Source organism: Cryptotermes secundus, unplaced genomic scaffold (assembly GCF_002891405.2).
Source record: "Cryptotermes secundus unplaced genomic scaffold, Csec_1.0 scaffold653, whole genome shotgun sequence".
Taxonomy (NCBI): Eukaryota; Metazoa; Arthropoda; class Insecta; order Blattodea; family Kalotermitidae; genus Cryptotermes; species Cryptotermes secundus.
In genome coordinates, this window is record NW_019736406.1 from 1,231,959 (window position 1) to 1,255,808 (window position 23,850).

Below are 23,850 nucleotides of genomic sequence, written 5' to 3' on the forward strand. Positions count from 1 at the left end.
TGCATGCAGTCATATTTCCTACCATTTCTAAATTCGTGCCCGATACTGAGGCTCTGTTTATTTATAGCAGAAGATGGAAAGAGTTGTGAGAAGCGTTTCAAATTATGAGAGAACCCGGGAGAGTTCAGTCAATATAACCACTAGAATATGGACCCTATGACTGGAGGAGCTGGCATAATTGTATAATTCAGGCAGTGAAAAATAAAGATCATCATATTGATGACTGTAGATGGGTTTTGGATTGCTAATCGACTTACAGATCGTAACTGCAAGAAACTGTAGCGCTATCGCCAATTCACACACTCTGCAGTTCACTATAGGACGCACTAAGTCTTCTCAGTCTGCTGTATCCTCACCGGTTATCGCCTGATTACGGCTTCCAACACCATGACTTCCTCAGCTTCCGTGTGCACGCCTCACCGGTTATCGCCTGATTACGGCTTCCAACACCATGACTTCCTCAGCTTCCGTGTGCACGCCTCACCGGTTATCGCCTGATTACGGCTTCCAACACCATGACTTCCTCAGCTTCCGTGTGCACGCTCTTACTGGTCGGCGACGCTCTCACAAGCAAGTAAACTTAAAGTTATGTTACGAACGACGGTCAGTCGGTCATTCCCTCTTGGCATCGAGCACTAATTTTGAACTTAAGACCAGATTTTTGTTTCTGTCAGACAGTTGCGGGTTTTTTGATGTGGGGCGCCCTCTCTGACGAGAGAAAGGGCCTGTCTTTTGTATATGTTGCTGGCTATTGCCAGCGAAGTCTTTCTCAGGTCCAAGTCCCTTGGGACTCGCGACCATATTTTACTGTCTCAGATTTGAGACTTTCCTTTTCGTCGCCTCCTACGACTCGCAGGGTCACGGTGGAGGTATTCGACCCCGTCTCCACACGGGTGCTCTGTAATTAAACTCTGGACTTATCCTGCTTGCAACATCTGGTCACGGACCTCATAGAAAATATCTTTACCAACAGTTCTATGGTTGCGGCACGTGGTTGTCGCACGGACCGCGTAGAGAACGCCCTTTCCCAATGACTACATTGGCGCGAGCAGAGATTACCTAGCAATGGCCGTTGTTTACAGAGTCATTACTTAGCAACAGCTCTACATGCTACAATTACTGCCTACTTTTATAAGATTTAGGACTGACTCCATTATGTTTTAACGGTAGAGTTTTTGAGCTTAGACCAATAAGATTACGTGTTTAATGGCATGACTGTCCGCACACTTTTGGCTGAATGGCTCCACTCATGTAAATTCTGTAGAACATGACTAAGTACATGTGTGGAAACATTTATTCAGTTGAGTTCTTTCTTCACAGAGAAATATATTTTATATTTTGGATATTAATGTACGAATTATATTTGAATAAGTCTGTTTTATTTAACCCTTGTCCGCCATTAGAAGCATCAGGTGTGCGTACAGGTTAATGAAAGTGTTCAGACTATACAACAATACTTTTTGAAATGACCTTCAAATAGCAGCAGATATATATCGAGTGAAAGAGGGTTCACTCGCTTAAACATCGGTTCATAGCACTAGGTACCATCTATAGACGGAAATGTTGTGTCAGTTGACTAACAACGAAACGATATCTTTGGCTGTGTTGGTCCTGATGCAGTATCCCGAGCCAATTTGTTCGTTTCATTGCATGCAAAGAGTTACATTTTGTTTAATATCTCGGCCTGATTTTCACAGTACACAGTACACAGCAACTCTTTCTGTGAGGTACATAGAAACACTAAGGCAGTACAGATATTTAAGGCTGAGAGGGGTTTGAGAATCACGTGTGCACAGAGTTACCGTGCAGTTTTAAAGTTTTGTTCGGCCCTGTGTTATAATTATTCTATGTACTGCTATTGTGCACACATTCCCATATTTAAATACATATTAAAATCCACCAAGGGATAATACACTACACTTTCCTCCGAGAGGTTCTCTGTTCAAATTTCGGGCGAGACACTGGCTATCCTTACTGATGCGTTCATGATTTCCATGGTTCCTCCAGGCAAGTTTCTGTATAATACCTCTGTTAGTCCGTTACTTAGCGACTCTGCCATTGGATAATATATAGACTAAGTGTCGTTAAAAGCACCAGAGGAAAGAATCCGTAAGTATCTGATTCTCACTGGAGGAATTCCAGCTCCCTTTTCGGGAGGTCACAGGTTCACGTCTCGGTCTTTTAACTTAATTCTTCCGGAGTTTCCTCAGCCCCTGCAGGAATTGCGAGGACATTACTTCAAATTAGGCCTTCACGATTTCTTCACTTCCTTTCCAATTCATCATTCACCGATCAGTCTACTTCCGCTTTCTTTCTGGATTAGGCCGCTTGGCCTGTTCCAGTCAGTAGTCAGCTTCTGAGACTATGGATCTTTTGCACAGTTGTTAGGAGTCTCTGCACGGGAGATCGGCCTGTTTGAAGGCCTCTACCTACACAGAGAAACATATACCTATAAGACACAGGCATATCTCCATGCCTGTGATGGGATTCAAACCCAAGATATCAGTGGTTGTGCGGTCGAAGACAGTACATGCCATGGACCGAGTGGCCACTATAATCGGCCTTAAATCTTTGTGCTATATATATATATAGGTAAAGCTATCCCTGTAACATGCCGTGAAGGCCCATAGGGTTGTGAGACGTCGAGGTTTCCACATTGTCTAGACAATCGGCTCACAGATGGCGGAGATGTTGTCAGCCTTACGAGCCGGCAACCCTTTACCCCTAATAAGATTCCTGATACTCATTTCTGTTAGAGGCTGAGTCGACCCCAGGGCCATAGTGTGGCTGGAAGGATTAGATCAAATGAAAAATCCAGTGACCTCATCAGGAATCGAACCCACAACCTTCCTGCTTGTAGCATAGTGCCTCAATCAACTACGCCTTATTGAAGAATTTGACGCAGTTTGTTAGATACAATTCAGTAACTGAGTCTGGTATCATTGTACGCCTTATGATGACACAGGATAAGGATCGAAATACACGTATGTTGCGTTAATAAAAACATATGTTGATACGATAGTGTCTACTTTGTTCTAAATACAGAATATTGTTGTGTAGACTGCATACTTTTCTATACATTTCGTGTGCCTTATAAATATTACTGTATTTAGGAAGCTGGACACCGCGTCAGATCTTGAGCCAGCTAAGTGCAATCATCCAGTCCTCTGATCCAGAACCTATTCATTTTAAGTGATTTTTAATACTACATGTATTTATGCACGAAACAATGTTTTCATGTCATAATATTACCTATTGATCTGTTTCAGCATTCTCTGCATCTTCGTTAACAAGAAGAGCGCCGTGCCAAGTGACCGGTAAGTGTTATACTCCTGTATCTTTTTAATCAATTTATATACCACATACTCTGACAATGGAAAGGGTTCTCCGTTATAAGTGCAAGTTTATTTATGTGTTTAGTATGATTCTCATAATGTGTCTGTATTTACATTATTAGGATATGTGGCGGATTGGAGGTATAGTTCCAGATGTTCGTGATATCGTTAATTAATGTACTTGTAGGTGAGTGATCATCTAAACGTCCAGGCCGCTTTATTCTTTGGGTAAATGCGTTCGGTGCCACGTGGAGAGGATGCTGGGTGAAACGCGGAACCTCTTGTCCCTGCTGGGAGTCTAACCTGGAGTCCTGGGTCGCAAAGCGCTTTGCCCAGCCCCTACCAACTATTTCCCTGAACAGCATTAACCGGATGGTCTTTCTAATTAAGATGAAGTATGTTTTCTGCGATGTAGCTTTCTTAGAGTATACACCCTATTTTGGAAAAAAATAAAAGGAGGCATAAGAGATTACCTTCTGTCTGTGTGTTCCTCTTGACGTTGTTAGGCAACGGCTCGGTAGAGTCTTTCCGCGGCAACAAGTACGCACGTAACAACTGAATGACTGTTGGACACCGTGTTTTCTGTGCTGAGTATGTAGTGACAGGAAAGTAGGCGTTTAGCTGTTCCCAGAACTTCTTGTTTTACTATTTTGTAGACCAGGTCGAGGCGCCAAGTGTTGGAAGATGGTAGTAACATGTAGATTACTGTCATTCCCAAGAACTTAGACGCATTCTGTGTTCGTCAGCTTCCGTCTATTTACATGACGTGTTTACTCTTCACACGAGCAGACATAACCATTCGTCTTTCGTGACATGCCTATTTTGCGCCATGTTAGAGCACTGAAAGTTTGTGACATTATACAGTTATAGTGTTTCTGGAAATTATCCATCGTCCTGTAAAAAAGGTAAAGTCGTGACTGTGCTTAACTAAGTAAGCACTACGTCATTAAGGTGTATGGGGGAGTGGATGTATAGATCCATAGTTTCTTTACCTGGGCACTAGTTGTAGGTGAGTGGTGAGCGTCACGGCCCTCCCGCTTTACCCCCGGGGAAAGAGCCCCCTGTACCAATTGGTAGGAGGTTGAGTGGGCCCCCGATTCGGTATGGACGACTTGGAGAGGAGAAAATTCTAGACCCTACCGGGACTCGAAATTCCGAGCCTTCAGTCGTCCAGCCCGTAGCCAGTCGCTGTACCGACTGAGCTATCCCGGCTCCCATCCATCGTCCTGCTCTTTATTTAGATAAGAAATAGACCGAAGAATAACATCGAGAAGGAGAATAATTGCAGGTTGCAGCTCTCAGCCTCACGGGGTTGTCTGCAAAAGCTGACGTCACAATTTGCCTCCAACGTCTTTCGGCTTTATTGATAATAGTTTATGCCTGTGCTTCAGTTTTGAGAACGTCGGGCTGTGGGTTTCGTTTTTACAAATACATAATTTCTGCTGCACTAACATAGCTGTGAGCATGGCAGTAACATTCTGAAGTTTACTTGGGCCACACGTTAAGAAGCTAGTGGTAATTCAAATTAAAATCTCTTCAGTGGGAGTTAGTCGAGATTTCGTCGTTAACATTTCTAGTACTTAATCGCGAGGTCCTTGTTTAGAATCCCGGCAGGGTGCCTGCTATCGTGAATCTATCGGCATCTGTCAGGCAGTATGGTTCCACCGAAACATGCATCAGTGACGATTTGCAGGAGACTCCGAGAAGGATGCGACGCCAACAGATAACCGAAACATGACAAGTGCAGTGCAATGCACATGATTCCGAACTGAATATACGTGGGGATTTAGATATTAACTCTTGAAGCCGGAAGACAGAGAGGGAGCAGGTGGAAGGGAAAGTCTCTGGATACGTTCAAGACGTTTTATTGTTGGGAGGGAAGTGGAGACTGGCGACCCAGAGACAACAGGGAAACAAACTGGAGAAAGGACCAACCGTCGGGAAACGAGCAGCGGCCGGCGGAGAAGGGCGAACGCCGGCATNAAAGAAAATGCTAGAATGTTGGAAGTTGTATATAGTATGTGGGAACGCAACTCCTAACTCACAGAAAATACACTCGTCTGCAGTAGGTCAGTGCTGTGTAGGGAAGCAGTAGGTCGGTGCTGTGTAGGGAAGCAGTAGCTGCTTATTGTGAGAAACTTTTGGGAATGCGTATAGTTTCTAAAAGACGAGACAGACGGGATATGTGGGGCTATTCAACGACTCTGTATCGAGTTTATATGGTGTCGGATCTTAGGATGTTGACGAATGAATTGGAAATGATTTTGAACGTAACAGTTATGACCTAATTGAGACACTCTCCTAACATCTGCCTGGAGGAACTGACAGAAATCACGGAACACCTCAGTCGAAACAGCCGATGTCTCGTCTACCACTCCCGGAAACAAGTTTAGAGTGTTACCGCTCAGCTGGTATTGTGTCGTATAGACCCGTTGCCAGACAACGACCCAGGAAACACATACTTGCGGAAGCAAATGCGCGCAATAGGACGTCCATTGTAAGGCAACGGATCAGTAAACACACCTCATAACGACAGAGGCTGTTTTTTTCTGCGTTTCCTTTGTGAAGTGGTTATATAAAGGGTTCAGTTGAGAAGAGTCAGTTGTCAGAAGTTGAGAGTTCATTTGAGTGAGTTGTTGTCAAGAACTGGGCCGAGTTATAGAGATGGCAGTCACAGGTGATTAAGAAGAAATGGAAAGGCAGGAATTAGGCTGTGCAAAGAGAACTTCATGTGTGATTTGAAGTGACAGTGAGACTTTATAAATCCGTTGCCAGGATACGACTAGTGAAGACTGAGAACCTAGAGCGCGTTTAATGAACTGTGAAGTGTGTAGATCGGTGATAGAACTGTAATTGTCTGTAGTCCCGAGTTTTGTGAATAATGTGTCAATAAATCCAATCATTCAATCCAAAGCACCGTCTGTAAGTGAGGCGACAATCCCTAAACGTGACAGTGTGTATATGTAGGGTAATTAGTCACATTATAAAAGTTTCAATTTCTTTATCAAAACCGTCAGAACATAACTACATCAAGGTCAGTGCCTAGTTTCGTTCTGTTACATGTTTCGGCTATTAAAAGCCATCATCAGGCAAATACATGGCTAAACATATATACACCACTGAACTGCAGTACTAATAAAAGTGGATACAATAATATTAATTATATTAAAATACTTGGCGTAAAAATACGTACAATATATTAGCTTATATAAAACAAACGTTATAGTATAAAACAAGAATAAAATTCTTCGAGTGATACTTTACATCATGGAGTCAGACGTTGGTTTTTGTGATTTTGTTGTGTTCCCACGGACAAATTGGAGTATTCTATATTTTGTGTATGTATAATAAATTATTATTGGAGGCTCGTGATGTAGATATAGTAATATTAATGTTAATCTGAAAATAATGTGGAAGTAATAGTATTACATTTTGTTGTAATCAACACTTGATTTTGATATTGAAGATATAGTGTATATTACTTACTGTTTAGACGGTGCCTCATCACACAAAGTATTGTCCGTTTGTAGGGAATGTAAACAACGACTGATTTGGTGATGTATGTTAAAAGTCGATGCAAGGGAGGGAGGGGGAGGTAGAAATAAGGTGTATGTGGAAGTGGTGGTGTATGGTGTATGGCTGTATATTATGTTTTGTATGTATCAATGATTACATCATATATAGGGTTAAACATTTCTGTAAAATTATCATTCAGTTGCAAATTTAGTTTGCTGATTTCGTAAATGTGAAATCTTTCATATGTATCCAAAGTTCGGCCTTTCTTGCCGATATATAGAACTTCTAAAGTTTTGTCTGTCGTACTATATTCATGTGTGTTGTCCAATATATGTTGAACAAATCTGGAACTTTGTCCGATATTCTTTATGTCTCGTATGTGTTCTCTGCATCTGACCTTAAAGGTACGTCAGGTCTGTCCTACATATTTTAATAGACAGTCAGTACATTGCAGTTGGTAAACCCCACTAAGATTATACTTATCATTTCTGTCATCATTTATTTTCAACAGATATTTTATATTGTTTTTTGTCTTATATGAGATACCAACCTCAGTATTCTTGAAAAGTTTAGTAATAGATCTGATTTCATGGCCGAAATAGGTAAAGGTGGTCAAATTTTTTTGTGCGTAGTATTTTTTGTGGAGGATTTTTGTGTTGTATGGGCAGTTATTATTATTTAATATAGTTCTAACAATGTTCTCTTCTATGTTTTTATTGTTATGCGAAAAGGGATATTGATTCAATCGATTAATGAGAAAGTTTATAGCAGCTTTTTGTGTTCAAATGGGTGACTTGAATCATTGTGAATGATTAGATCAGTAGTTGTAGGTTTTCGTGTGTTTTCTCGATGGATAAATCTAAGAAACTGATCTTATTATTTATTTCTTTTTCCATTGTGAACTTGATATTAGGGTGGATATTTTTGAATTCATACAGAGTATTTTCAATGTTAATTACATGGGAATTATAAATGATTAATTTATAGTCAACGTATCTATAATAATCTATTATTTGGTAAATTTGATTAGTTTCATCCTGGTCCGTCACACTAACAAATTACAAAGATAAAACAACTCCGTCCAGTGTGACTATTGGAGTTTCTACTACTTGAAAACTCAACGCCCTTACATGTTTCGGTCCTTATAGACCATCATCAGAGGGAACATCGATACTTTTTTGGAAACTACTATCACAATGGGTGTTTTGAGTGTTAAAATACATATACATAAAATGTTTGTAATGCACAATATATACAAAATCCAACTTTTCCACAACTACAGCAGCTTTCGTGATATATTAAAGTTTTTAAAACTTTGTTATTTAAGTTAAAATTTATAAACAAGGTAGGTTCATGTCCCTTCCCCTATCGTCTTTCTTGATGGAGGCTGAACTTGTGCCGCCTGTCTATCTTGTGAAGGAGGTTCTTGGTATCGTCCTGTGTTTGTTCGTGTTCATCAAACAACGGAACCACGACGTGTTAGACACTCAACTTCCTTTAAAGAGAGGCAGTATAAAGGGCACGAAACAAATTGGTCCTAGATTTTAACAAAAATTTTTAAACCATACTTGTAAATAGGCTAATTATAATAATTTATAAATATTTTATATATTCATGCATATTTCAGTAATTGCTAAAGGATAACATTTTATATTTATAACATTTTAATAGTAGTGTCTGTATGTATTGATAATGCCCTTCTGAAGATGGTCGCTCCGACAGAAGCATGTCCTGGATGAGGGATTAAGAAGGAGAAATAACATTTATCAGTCACACTGGACGGAGTTAATAATCGTTTATACTAATTCTAGTGTGACGGACTAAGATGAACAAAGTCAAATTTATAATTCACATTCTGATTTTGTCAAAGCTTTATTGTCTAGTGGTCTCATAGCGAGTATCAATTAATAACGCCTCATAATGAGACTCAAATAATTGCGTGTGTACCATATCTTTCTCTAAATTTGACATGGATCTTGTTTATGTGGAATTAGCGTTGAAATTCTTGCTTTAGAACCAATCACTCTGTAAACAGACTTACTCTCTTCGTTGCTTGTCGTGTTTCTGTCTCTTGGTCATGTCAACTGTCAGGAGCAAGGTTGTGGTAGGCATTGCAGGAGCCCACTTTGTCTGCAGAACTCTCTGTAAAGGGAGCTTGCGGAACGGCAGCTCCGCTGTGTAGCTAATTACGGCCCATAGGGCGTTTTGGTGCGAAACTTTAGTAAACCTCTCATTTCAATATTCCTACTGGGGACGAAGCACAGTCAGAGGCAGATGCCTGTAGCAGCAGTCTACACACTTCAAGTTCAGATATGTGTTCTTCGATACATAGTGTTCAATTTATGAGACTATAGACGGGAGTTGGATTGGTAATTGCATTTATTGAACACTTATACATACAACACTTAACTATAACTATATCTCTATCGCTAATTCACACGCTCTGCAACTCACTACGGCATGCACTAAGTCTTCTCAGTCTGCTGTATCTTCACCGGTTGTCGCCTTGTAACGGGTTCCAACGCCGTAGCTTCATCAGCTTCCGACTTCGCGTCCTTACTGGCTGGCGGCCATCTCACACCACCCTCCTACTCTTCTCACTGCCTTGTCAAGACTCCCGCAATGACTGAAGGGAGAAGGAGAGAGAAAGCGGGGTGTTAGCGAGCGACACTACATTTCGGGGGGAGTAAGAAACTATATTTCCGGTTTTGAAGGTTCCCAGGCAGTGCCGCTCATCCTTCTGTTGGAGGTAACGCATATGATTGAAATTATTTTTACGGTGCTGGAAGGGTTGCAATACAGTGAAATTGTAACTAAAAATGGAAGGGGGGGGGCTATATTAGGGCGAAATTCTGACGTTACCAATAGGAGGGCTGCTCGTGAAGCATGCAGTGCAACGTCGAAATTGGGTACCAACTCAGCATTTGCTCTAGGATCGAGGAAAACCACGCAAAACCTTGATGGAATTGGCCACTCTTTCGTCAGAGTTAAAGTCAAAGTCACATTGCGACTGATGGTCAGTCAGTTAGTCTTGGTGTCGAGCCCAGTCTGGGGCTTATGACCAGATATTTATTACTGTTTGACAGTTACGGTCATGTTATTATGGGACGCCCTCTCTGACGAAAGGACGGGTCTGTCTTATGTCAGCGCCAGTGTCTGCATAGTAAGTAACTTGTCATAATGAAAAGGATATTTACACTTTACATGTTACACTTGTTAATAAATGTATATAAAGTATATACTGGGCCTCTGTCAGTCCAGGCTCAGTACAACAGATTATGCCCTATTTTTAGTAGCTTCCGTTACAACGGTAGTCTAGTCACTTGAACGGTCGTATGCTTGACTGCCGACAAGTTTAAGCCTCTTATACTTTCTATGTCTCGCTTCGCCTTGTCCAGTATTGCGAACATTTTTATTATCATGATTTTGTATGACTTCTTCTTGTTGCCTGCATAATTTTGTTATATAAATTGATGAGCTTGCAATGAACAGTAAGAACAAGAACATTAGAGACCTGTATAGAGGAATAAATGACTTTAAGAGGGGTTACCAGCCTAGCAGTAACTTAGTGAAGGATGAGAATGGTCATCTGCTTGCAGATTCCCACAGCATTTTGAATAGGTGGAGGAACTACTTCTCTCAGTTATTGAATGTACATAGGGTCAGTGATGTTAGGCAGACAGAAATCCATGCAGCTGAGCCGTTAGTACCTGATACTAGCCCTTTTGAGGTTGAAAGTGCTATTGCAAAATTTAAATGGTAGGAAATCTTCTCAGTCTGTTTCCACTAGTCTTTACTTGGTAACAGCTCTTCACAATGGATATTCATCTGCAGTGTCTTAACTAGACGTTTTCTGGTAACGGATCTTAGCTTCCGTTTTCCGCTGGTCAACACGTCACAGCTGAACCCTCAACTGAACTCAACTACTTTACTGCACTCTCAGTTATTTTTTACCTCTCGTTGTATTGACTTGGGTCCTACCTCACGGAAAACGCGTGTTAGAATGTGTGTTTGTAGACCCGTTGCCTAACACTGGGCATGGCGCAGACCACATAAAAACACTTCTTCCAATACCTTTTCTGTTATTCCGAGTGTTGCCTATAAATGGTTCTGCATGATGAAAAATTAATTAGGAAGGATTCTTTAGAAATCGATCTGATCTAATCAAGGTAACACGTCTGGATTTATCTCGGGGGACTGAAGGGAAGCAGTGGGAATGGAATCTCAGCCAAGACATCAGTTCGAGCACCTCCCGAATACGCACGTGTCTGGAGCGTTGCAGTCACGCCAGTCCAAGTGGTGATCACTGGAATGAACAAAAGGGTGGAAAGCGAAACGTGTTCAGTCGGCTGGTGCTGAGAAGCCCAGTACGGTGGAAATGGAGGTGAGGCTGTGCACGGCCGTGAGACGGGCGGTTGAACCCAGCTCACACACATGGCCGGCTGGTGCGTATACTGTGTTGACACTGCGCATGTCCAGGCCTACTCAGACTTTGTTACGTAACGCCTGCATTAACACATACACCCTGAGGGCTTCCTGTGATATTCTACAGTCCCTCGAGACAAATTCCAGAATCATACCTCAATTAGAAACATTTACAACAAGCAGGATTGCACAAATTTAACTGTTCATTGAGACCGTTCAGTGAGTTACGAAAGACCACCCTAGGTTCCGCTGTCTGAATATTGAACATTGATGAAATGATAATTGGTAGGGGCAAATCGAAGTCTGTAGAGAAGATCCTGCCCCAGTGCTATCCACCACAGATCTCGCATACACTCCCCTGGGGTTGAAACCAGGTCTCCACGATGACCAGCCGACGACGTAACGTCCGGTATCAAGTGTGCACAGTGCTTCTGTACTAGCGTCCGTAACAGTATTTTTCGACATGCGTGTACCGAAACGTCGCCTTTGAGTAATTATCTATATATAATCAGTCTAAGCACGCGACGTTTTGTCGGTTTGTCCTTATGTCGATTCTGCGGAGACCAAATGCAAAATTAATGGAAACGCCGGTGTTTCAGTCGGTCAGTCGATATTACGTCGTACAGCTTACATCTTTGCCGAAGAAATCTAAGGTGAGGTTATCGGATTTTTCAATTGGTCTAACCCTTTCAGCCGCACTATGGCCCTGGGGTCGACTCAGCCTCTAACAGAAATGAGTAACAGGAACCTTCCTGGGAGTAGAGGGCGGCCGGCGCATAGGGCTGACAACCTCACCGCCATCTGTCAACCGATTTTCTAGAAAATGTGAAAGCCTCGCCGTCTCACAACCCTGTGGATCTTCACGTCCTGTTACAGGGATAACTTTACTTTTTACCTTTACAAAAAGTAAAGTTTTCCCTGTGCTTAACTAATTAAGTACTACTCTCTGAAGGCGTGTGGGGGAATGGATGTATAGACCCACTTTTTTTTTTACCTCGGCACTAGATGGAGTTGAGTGGTTAGCTTTGCGCCTCGGTCGCTTTACTCCCGGGGAGACATATCTCTGCACCCTTTGGGTATGAGGCTGGGTTTGCCCTAGAGCCAGTTTGGCCGCTCCAGAGAATAGAATCACACTCGGGAATCGAACCCTAGCCGTCCAGCCCATAGCCCCTCGCTACACAGATTGAGCTGTCATGGCTCTAGGTACCTCTTCAAAATTATCATTATTATGCTTATAGAAAACCGAGATTAAGGGCTGTGGATGATTCTTTTATTGTAGAAAAAATATTGTACACACAAAAAAGGCCTAGGCATTGCCCATCCGGCCTTCTGTAGCACATTCTTATAAACATCTTGTTCTATCACAGCTGTCACCCCGCGATTCTTATTATAGATCTTAACTTAAGCTGAGAGTATCCTGTTAATGATCTGTACAATTACTTCTTTTGCTTTTCTTACATATCTGTTTTATATAAATATAGGAATGTTGTTTATGAAGTAACAGACGCCTTGCAGAAATCTTTTTCCTCTAGCCTTAAGAGCTCTATAACTGCCTTTGGGAATTATTTTCTGCTGTTCTGAGACAGAATGTCCATCACTGTTGCCCTTTGCCCCTCGTACAGTTTACAGCCCAGAAGATATGTTCCTCCGTTTGCAGCCCATCACCACATTCGCATTCGGCCGTGGCCACAAAGTTAAATCTGTTTAGGCTTGCTTTAAGACTGGTGTGTCCCGCTCTCGTACGGTTTATTGACACGAAGGCACGGCGGTTCATTTCTATCTGTCAGAACCACGGAGACGAGCCGTTCCTGTAGCACCTTTCAAAGTAGCTTTCTCTTCTGTCCCGTTTGGAATTTTGACAAAAACTGTGAAGTTCTTCTTTGCCTTTCCTTTTCCACTGGGTTTTCAGATCTGCTACTGGTAATAATTGATTATCTCTGCCTTCTTTGATTGATTACTTTGCCTCCAAGTCGGCCTTCTCATTAACTTCAACTGCGCAGTGCCCCGGGATCCAGTAAAACTGGATTTGTTTCCTCGCGGTTCCAGTCTCTCTATTCTATCTTTAAGCATTTGTGTAATCTGCGATGTGTTGCTTATTGTAGAGGAGTTACTAATTCCTTTTAACAAGCTTGCCGAGTCCGAGAAAATCATGAAGTTTTGCTCCAAGTTTATTTTTTTCAATGATTTCTAGTGTTTCGGCAATTGCTAATGCTTTCGCCATGAATGTGGACGCTATCTTAGATATCCTGAATTTCCTGCTACGACCATCTTTTATATCGATGCGAATCCTACGAATGGTTTGTCCTCCATTTTTGAGCCATCCGTGGCGAAACATTTGCTGGTTCTCATTCGTTCTTGGAAAATCTTTTCGAATTCCTCGTTGTGATCCTCTGCTTCCTTTATTTGTCTTCCCTCACCGAAAGATACCCTGGCCTCGTAGAAGAGGCTTCCGTATGTGTAGCCGAAGGCCGGGGGACAGTTCCCTGATTGGATTAAATGACCGGGGGGGAGTTGCCTCTTATTACCTTATTATATCAAGTTGTTTCTACGTCACTTTTCAAGTTTATAGCATGCATTTTCAATGAAATCATAATTTCAATGTATCCCTCAAGAGTTAGCTGTTGGAATCAGTGCCTATAGAGTGGAATTTTCAGAATTTTCAGAGTATATTCCACTAGTACAAATGCGTTATTTAGTTATTTTTGTCTAGTTTAGTCGCGCGTTTCAAGCGTGAATTCGTGGGAGGTCACATATTTGCAGTGTGCCCAGGCGTCAGTGTTCTGTTTGCACGGGATCCGCTAGCCATGAAGCTTCAGTACTGTGTAGATGGGGGAGTGGTGTAACCTTCTAGAATTAGTCGCGTATTTATTCGTTTGTATAAATTCTGAGTTATTAATTGGGCTTGAAGTAAGCGAGTATGTCGCACAGTTTGGATTTTTTTGTGTGTTTTGGAGCAAGAAACCTGATTATAATAATTTCTGCCACCATAAGCCACGTCCGGGGGGGGGGTCCAGCCGGTCGGAGTAGATCTTGGGGCTGATGACTTTCAGATGTGGAAATGCACTGCGTAAGGATGGCGTGACTTACGTTGGTTTTAAGCAAAACAAATTCCTACATTCGGTGTGAGGAACTCTGTTCGAATCCAGCCAACTGGCAATGAGTAACTTGTATTGGCGTCGGACGCTAATAATTAGAGAGCTGATGCGTCGCTGGTACGGGTAATCTCGGGGGTTATTTATTTCAACTTCACGAGTCGAACGGATTGCGACGAGGTGTCAGACTTACGCGCAGACCGCCCTTTACCCACAGGAAGATTCCTGGTACTCATTTCTGTTAAGAGGTTCAGTCGACCCCAGGGCCATAGTGCGGCTAGAAGAATTAGGTCAACTGAAATATCTAACGACTTCATCGGGAATCGAACCCGCGACCTTCCGGCTTAGAGCATAGTGCCTCAACCGACTACGCTACCGCGTGTCATATGTTGGAGAGAGTTATTTTTCTATGGGTGTGAAACTTGGTGTGTCTCATTACGTGATTCAGAAAAGGATGCTCAGGGGAAAGTCTGGACCTAAGGCGGAAGAAGGCCGCATCAAGTGTAACTTCGAAAGTTGTTGTCCTCCTTTAATATTATTAGAATGGTCCAATTAAGAAAGATGAGATGGACAAGGCGTGTAAAATAGGGGGTATCGGCAGGAAACCCTGAAGGAAACAACTACAAATAAATCCTACACGTAGATGAGAGGATAATATTAAAATGTCTGCTAGAGAAATAGGATGACGGGGTAGATTAGATTTGTCTAGAATCTGGTAAAACACTGTAATTAACATTAGGATTCCATAAAATTGTGGGTATTTCTTCAGTGGCTGAACACATCTGGGCTCTCAAGACGTTCTTTATCCATGGTGTCATGCTGTTAAGATTTGGCGATGGAGCGCCTCGCGATGCAATATTATCCAGCCTTGCCGTTGCTTTCTGTCTCTTGGGTCCAGACAACATTCTGTGCACCCGCTCTTCAGAAAAGGCTGTCTTGTAGTGAGTAGAAGAAGAAGAAAATAAGCGAAACTTGGGTTTCCTCGGTAACGACACTTTGAGCACAGTTACGGTGTCACTTGCAGCTGGGGATGAACTTAGCACAAAGTTTGGAACTACTTCTTATACAGCTCCTTGGCGCAGAGAAAGGTGGAAACCAATTCCATTTCCTCGCCTGTGTATATCCGAAAAATGGCTTTGGTCTATTGTCAGTTCGGATGTGAATCCCCCGTCCTTGCGGTTATGCCTGCGTTTGTAGGAGTGTGCACCTCGCGTTGCGTGTGTCACATTGTATGGCGCCGCGGAGATACGAGGGGAAGTGGAGGTGTGGTGGGGCTACCTAGACGANACCCCGTCCTTGCGGTTATGCCTGCGTTTCGCCGTATCTGGAGTCTCAGTTTGTAGGAGTGTGCACCTCGCGTTGCGTGTGTCACATGGTTTGTCGCCCCGGAGATACGAGGGGAAGTGGAGGTGTGGTGGGGCTACCTAGACGATGTGCCCCCTAAAGCCAGGCAGCAGTCTGACCTCCATTCTGTGCACATTGTTCGCTCAACCAGACTCCTTCATGTTCTGGACTTCGCCTAAAACAATCGAATACCCTTACCGGATAAATTCCGTCGATTTAGCTGGAACACTTTTCCCGTTTCATGGTTCAGTCTGCAGGATGACCTTATTTTCTGACAATTGATGCTGAGTGTAGCGTAGTTATGAAATATTGGACTCCTTTTACCAGTTAGAAAAGAACGCCTTCTGTGAATATGTTGGGTCTCCGCCGATCTGTTACCCGTTATCTGCACCCAGATGTTAGGACACACTTTCTAATGATTCGACACTGGAGACTTCCACTGAACTTGTCGTGTTAGGACACACTTTCTAATGATTCGACACTGGAGACTTCCACTGAACTTGTCGGGCAGTTCGCGATTTTCAGCGATATTCGTACTAGAGGAGACGTTCATTGCGAGGCAGTGGCATGGGAAACACGTTCCCGCTGCAAAGAATGCGCAAGAAACAATAGAGGGATTGTTAGGAAGTGATGTTTTCTGTTGGGTCCGCCCCGAAGCTATATAACGAGGACCCAAGGCAGGCTGAGAATAACTGAGAAGAGATGATTGAGAGAGAGTTGAGTACTGAGTGTTGAGTTGTGCTCTGCAAGGGAGGCTAAGAAGAGATGGCGCAATAGTTTATAGTCGACAGGAGTTCTGTACTGGAGTCAGTGAGGATCTGAGGGCAGAAAGCTGAAGAATCTCTACTGTTAGAAGCCGTTGTCAGGGAACGGCCACTTAAGACACAGCAGACTGGAAAAAGCTTAGCGGGTACTGTGGTGATTTGTGAATTGTGGAGATCAGCGGTTGCGCTGTGATGACTTGTAGTTCCGAGTGGTGTCAATAAATCCAATATACAGTTCACAACCCGTCTAATAGCCACGCTCCAAAATCATGATAGGATTTTGTTAACGGAAACTTCATTCACAAGTTGTTTGGTAGTTTCAGCTGCTAGCTCATACAGTGCGCCAAGTCGCATAGTCTTACGTTGCATAAGCGACTCGTGAATATAACAAAGTAAATTCTAATAATTGGCCATTATTTATATAGGCGAAGATAACGGTAAATTTGTCCCCACGCTTAATTAATTAAGCACAATTCCATAAAGACGTATGGGGGAGTGGAAGTATAGTGACGCTCTCGCCAGCTGAGGCTAAGTAGTGTCGAAAGTTATGACCTTTAAAGACTAGTAAATTGGAAAGGATTTGGAAGGAGGTGGCCATGGTTTAATTTTATGCCCTAGCTTGGATTGACGGAGTTAAGTCACGGGAACCCCCGTACTTGATAGTCGATGTCCAGGCCAAAATTTGAATCCACAGTCCTTCTGATAAAAAGCTATTTTTAATGGTAGAAGTGAAGAAGGAGGTATTCCCGAAACACTGTTGACAACCTAGAAAACCAGATAGTGTCATAATACAGAAAATCAAAATTATAATTATCCTTATAATATACTTACATTAAGCGAAAAGTATTGTGATGATGCATATGACCATTGCTAGGGAACGGCTCGGTGAACACAGTCCAGAGAATACGTTCTCAACAATAGAAGGAATCCATTGCGGAGGCGGGGTCGAATAACTCCACCGTGACCCTGCGAGTCGTAGGAGGCGACGAAAAAGGAAATCTCAATTCTGAGACAGTAAAATATGGTCGCGAGTCCCAAGGGACTCGGACCCGAGAAAGACTGCGCTTGTAAAGGCCAGCAACATATACAAAAGACAGACCCGTCCTCTCATCAGAGAAGGCGCCCCACAGAAACAAGACCGTAACTGTCAAACGGTAATAATTAATATCTGGTCATGAGCCCCAAATGGGGCTCGACACCAAGATCTACTGACTGAATGACCGCCAGTCGCAATGTAACTTTGACTTTGACTTTGACTTGAGATGGGAGCTAGTTCGCGATTTACACACGACTTTCAAAATTCCATACATACGAGTATATGATTATATAAGAGAATTGTGCAGCGAACAAGCAGGAATGATACAAAATCACGACAAAGAAAGTGTTCGCAATATTGCACAAGGCGAAGCCCGACACAGAAAGTATAAGAGGCTTAAACTTGGCGGCGATCAAGCATACGACCGTTCAAGTGACTAGACTGCCGCTGTAGCGGAAGCTACTAGAAATAGGGCATAGTTTGCTGTACTCAGCCTGGACTGACAGAGGCCCAGTATACATTTTATGTACATTTATTAATATGTTTAACATGTAAAGTGTAAATATCCTTTACATTATGACAACGGACTTACTACTGCAGGTAATGACTCTTGACAAAAGACAGACCCGTCCTCTCGTCAGAGAGGGCGCCCACAATAACAAGACCGAAACTGTCAAACAGTAACAAATATTTGGTCATAAGCCCCAGATCGTGCTCGAAACCAGACTGACTGACTGACTGACCGACCGTCAGTCGCAATGTGACTTCGACTTTAATTTTGATTGAGATGGGTGCTATCCCCCGTGTGGAGGCGTGGTCAAATACCTCCACCGTGACCCTGAGAGTCATAGGAGGCGACGAAAAGGGAAGTCTCAAATGTGAGACAGTCACAAGGGACTCTGACCCGATAAAGACTGCGCTGGCAAGGACCAGCAGCATATACAAAAGACAAATCCGTCCTCTCGTCAGAGAGGGCGCCCCACGAAAACAAGACCTGTCAGACAGTAATAAATTCGAACCAAGACTTACTGACTGGCTGACCATAGTCGCAGTGTGACTTTGACGTTGACTTGAGATGGGATCTATGGGAGTACAGAAGAGTACAAGGAGTACATCTCAGAAGATAAACGAGAATGGAACATGTCCTAGTGATTTGTGAAGTGGGTAGATTAGTGATAGAGCTAAAACTGATTGTGACTGAGAGAAATTGTAAAAGGCGTCAATAAATGCAGTCATCCAATCCAGAACCCGTTATTATTAGTCACGGAACACCTCGGACACGTGACAATACAAGCCGTGAATTGCCTGGAGAGAAAGCAGGTTCTCACGGTAGCGATTGTCAGTCTTTTTGGATGTGACGACGTGTAGTCTGGTAGATATGTACGAATGTTTCGGAGGAAGGTCCTGACTCCATCTTCAGTGTAGAAGAACAAGACGCTATGGAAATAACGTAGGCTACTCCCGTGCATTGCAGTGAGTCCTTAGGCCTCGTCTTTGTGCACAGAATCACTGCGCATTGCGTTCCTTAACGAGACTGCAGGTGTCTCTCTATGTGACAGTCTAGTCTAGAGTCAGACAGGGGCCGAACCGCGGGGCTCACACTCCCTGCGCTCTTCAGTTTGTTATGAAACGCCCTTTTTGGGGGGATTATATCATAATGCTATCAGCATTTATGGTTGTATAGCGTCGAATTTGTGATAAATGATTGATGGTTTGGAAAGGTTCAGGAAGGAAGCAGTCGTGGTTTAGTCGAATCCTTGTATCTGCCTGAAAGGACTGAAGGAACCCGTGAGAAACCTCAGGACAGGTGGGATTCCGGACGAGGGTCGAACCGATCACCTTCCAAATATGAATCTGAAGAATTAACGCTACTCCAACCAGGTCAATGAAGCGTTGTGTATTGTAGCATGTTGACACGTTGCTAAGTAATGGCTATGTACACAAAGCCCGCTGCTAGGCAACAGATTCCTAACAAGCAACAATTGTATAGCAACAGAAGAACGGCGTTTTCTGTGCTGTTCGCTAAGCAACAATTGAACAGCAATAGAAGGACGGCATTTCCTATGCGGTCCATGCCAAGATGTAACAAGCAGGACAATTAATGAGAGTCAGTGTAGATATGTAGTGCGAAAGAAAGAATTTCCAATAGCAAGCTATATGTGTGATATGTACGCACATTCATAAGAGACTTAGGCTCCCCTCCCCATTTGTACCTAAGGCAGAAATGTACCTTACAAATCGCCCCACCGCTTTCTCAACCCCTGCACCACAGAAACCTAGACGGTCATTAACTTTGTCGTGTCAAAATGAACATACGCTCTGCAGTTTTTCTAATGTGATTAGGCAGTGAGAGAGTGCCCACTGTTACGGCGGGTCTGGATTGGAATGCTAATGAATGGGGAAGAGCATGCCATCAGCTCCCGATGCATGCAGACTCCTGAGCAATACTGGCCTTCATAAAGCAGCAGACACAAGTTTGTTTAGCTCGGTTATCTCCCAATACTCATTCATGATTGTCGGATATGAGGCTCTCAGTACGGCAGCTATGAAGGTGCTATGTTCAGGGATGTAGTCTGAGAAAATTCCACCGACGTTTCCGAGGGACGTATGGCCTCCATCTTCAGGGTTGACGATTAAGAGTTCTGCTTGTTGTTTGCTTCCTTTTGATTCTTGCTTGGCTTACTTTTAGGCTTAAATGTGGTAATGTTTTGAGAAACCCATATTAACTCGATTGGGTTGAGTTCTGGGTGATACGGAGGGAGTCTAAAATATTGTGATTGTGTTCTGCAAAGATAGGAAAGACAGGAAAGGTATTTCGGTTTGAGTGGTAGGATCATATTGTCGCGTATCGGGCGTATGACGCGACAAATAACTTCACGCCGTATTTTATATAGCGAATTTTATTTCGCATTCGCACTTACAATCACACAATTGACAGTTTTAGAACTACTGCTATCTGCAGTATCACAAATACTACACTCCAAATGCCACAATACAACTGACTGGTTGCTAGCTAACTCGGAACGAACTCGGAGGTAGCTCGAGGACTGGCTCGGAGGTAGCTCCAGGACTGACTGTGAATAGCCTTCGCTGCTCCTTATGTAGCCTTGATCGGACAATTGTCGTCTGGTGCCGTGTTGCTAGCCACGCTGTCCGGAGTTGTTGACTGCTGCCTAGCAACCGCGATATCCCTCAGTGACGTCACCGCTGTTGATTCACTTTGCGTAGCTTCAAGGTCGCGGGGACTCGGCTAACGTCGGCTCCGCTCGGGACGTCACCGCGCATTGCGCGTTGCATAGCTACCAGGATGCGGGGTGATTACTCGCCTATTACGCGAGCGCTACGTTACCGCTACGTGCAGCTGGGGAGGTAGGGGTCAACATGTCACAATATTATATATGTCTGGATTCCGCAATGATGAAAAATCAATGTTATTGAAGGTAATGGGTGGAAAGTGATATTTTAGCTAGGATATCATAAAATCTCATCTTGAATTTGAGTTAGGGGCTCTGTTTAGTTGTGCATTATGGTAGGGAGCATTATCAATGACAAGGACGGAATTTGAGGGAAGGTTAGGAATAAGTCGCTCCTTTAACCATTTTTCATAAAACTTATCGGCAAACTTGCCGAATTAGTAAGTGAACCTAATCGTTGCTCGGCAACTTCTTGTAGAGTAAGCGCATTGTCATACAGACTGTTCGAAATTAATTTGCACGATGTATGCTAAAGTTAACCTGACATTATTCAAATTTCCAAATAGAGGAAAGGTCAGAATAATAGTCCTCTTTGGAGACCTAGGCATTGATGGGAAATTAATATTGAAATGAATCTTTTAGGGACACAGTGCTCGAAGTTGTGGGCTGGAGTCATATACGTCATATCAAAAAGTTACATGACTCATACATGGATAATACCTGATTGAAAAATTAAAGTGCAGGCCTATGACATACGGTATAATTATGTTACCAGACCTCATTAAATCTCCCAGTTTGTTTGAAACACGAAGCGATGCTGCTTTCCATTCCTGAAGCTGAGTTATGAAACATGAATTTACATCCGGGACACTCAGGGAAACAGACTTGTGTCGCAGTTCTTCTCTTTAAGCAGGGTGTTGATGTAGCCCAGTGAAGGGTAAAGTTGGACGCAGCTGCCTTCTGCGTAAATAAAGGTGGGCGCAGCTGCTCACTAGTGAATCGCCGGCTAGGGATTCTGTGAAGGTTGTTGGTGCTGTTGCCTCACCTTCGTAGTCGTTTGGGCGCCACCCCAGTCGGGGAACATGGCGCTATCATCAGGGCCGTCAAGTGGGCCTTGACTTCAACAAAGACGGTCAACAAAACCGCAATAACTTCATAACACTTACATTCGCTTTATTTAATGAGCTGTAACTACATTTTTGTTACACTTGAATACGTAACTGTTGATAATTCTTTGTCCCCCTTTTGTGAAGCCGGAACGTGCATGAACACATCTCCACCGCTCGGAAACTAGTTAGCGTCTCTTCTGGACAAAGGGCTTTACATACCGACATCTCAGCGTCAGTATGATGACATATTGCCATTTCAGCAAGCTGATTGGCTGTTGGTCAGAAGTAACGCTGTAAAGCCCCTAGCTACCTACTCCTAGGGCTTACATCACCCGTCATAAGACAAAGAAAGGACTAAATCGCGAGTTTGGTAAAAGTCGCAAAACATTGAGTCATCCCCTTTCAGTACATGGATCACGGCAATTTATAATGCGTAGTAATGTACGCAATTCACCCAAACTCGTAGTTTAAGTTTTGTTAAAATACAAAACTTACAAAAACTGTAGGTATGCATAAATTAGGCGAAGTATATATTACTAAAAATGGGGTAATGGGTTACACTTGGTATTCACTGAATAGGAGGTAAAGGTAAGGCAAAGTTATCCCTGTAACAGGCCGTGAAGGCCCATAGGGTTGCGAAAGGTTGACGCTCCCACATCTTCTAGATAATCGGCTCACAGATGGCGGTAAGGTTGTCAGCCTTACGCGCCGGCCATACTTTCAACAAGGTTCGTGGTACTCATTTCTGTTAGAGGCTGAGTCAACCCCAGGGCCATAGTGCTGCTGGAAGGATTAGGTCAATTAAAAAATCCAATGACCTCATCGGGATTTGAACCAGTGACCTTCCGGCTTGTAGCACAGCCCCTCAACCANTACCGCGTACCCCCCTCGATAGGAGGCCGGATGTTTAATAAGCCATTTTGTACGTAAAGAGTAGAATAGTTGTCCCTGTGCTTAATTATTTAAACACTACGCCATGAAGACGTATGGGGGAGGGAAGGTACAGCTCCAATATTCTTCAGCTCGGCGCCGAATCGAGGTGAGTGGTCAACTTGACACCCCGGCCCCTTTACCCCCGAGGAAAGGGTCCGAAGTACCCGTCTGATAGAACCTACTGGGTGGGTCCCAGAGCCGGTGGGAATGCTGTGAAGAGTAGAGAGAGAAGTCGCTTGCACCTGTCGGGAATCGACCCTCGCCATTCAGCCAGTAGCAGAGTCGCTATATCGACTGAGCTATCCAGGGTCTTTGTAGGTAACAAGTATAAAAATAAAGTTCCTTCCTATTAAAGCAATTTTGGATGCCATTTGAATAGAATTTCTGCGTAACGTGTTCAAGAATATAGTTCCTCTCAAATTAGAGCCATTTTGGACGCAAAGTGTGCCCCCCACTGTTCTGCAGTAGACGTACAGTAGGGTAGGCCCAGCAGCGAGCATATCTTCTCCCTGTACGCCGCTGTACTGTTGACATGATATCAGAAACATCGGAAATGTGCATAGTTGCCTTGATCGTGTTACAGTCGTGTATTGTTAGCAGAGGTGGTAAGATGTCAATGCAACAGTATGTGATATCTCACCGTGTACTGTCTGGGAGAATCCTTTGGTGTGTGATAGAGCTCCAGAAGTTCAACTGTGTACGTAATTCTGCAACGTTTGTTTCGACGGCGGTAGATACATGTGTTCCATTCTCAGAAGCAAATGGCGGGCAGGCAGTTGCTGGAGGAAAGGTAAGCGGATAGACGAGTGTGCGGTCGGGCTTGTCAAATTGTACTACGTTCACCAGTCAAAATTGTCAGTCTTGAAGTGCCAGAATGTATCAGTAGGAAGTACAAAACACATGTTTAACACATACAGCATAGAATAATGTTCTGTCTGCCAGCAATGAACTTTCAGGTGGAGCATGAACACTAAAGGGAGTGGAGGCAAGCCCCTGTGAATTTTGGGGGGGAAAGAATTAAAGCTGGAAAAATAAGGAAATATATCAAGTGTTAATAACAAGATAAAATTGTTTTAAAAATAAGAAGGCCGTCTTCTGGGAC

The 23,850-nt window shown here is 43.3% G+C and overlaps 1 protein-coding gene across 1 annotated transcript in view; it reads left to right on the forward strand.

Moving 5' to 3' along the window:
- LOC111869894 (schwannomin-interacting protein 1) overlaps positions 1 to 23,850 on the forward strand; it is a 615,950-nt gene that overhangs the window by 209,962 nt on the left and 382,138 nt on the right. The window contains exon 3 of the mRNA XM_023861756.2: positions 3,270 to 3,317. The gene's annotated coding sequence lies outside the window, so the exon portion shown is untranslated. The remainder of the gene's footprint in view (positions 1 to 3,269; positions 3,318 to 23,850) is intronic.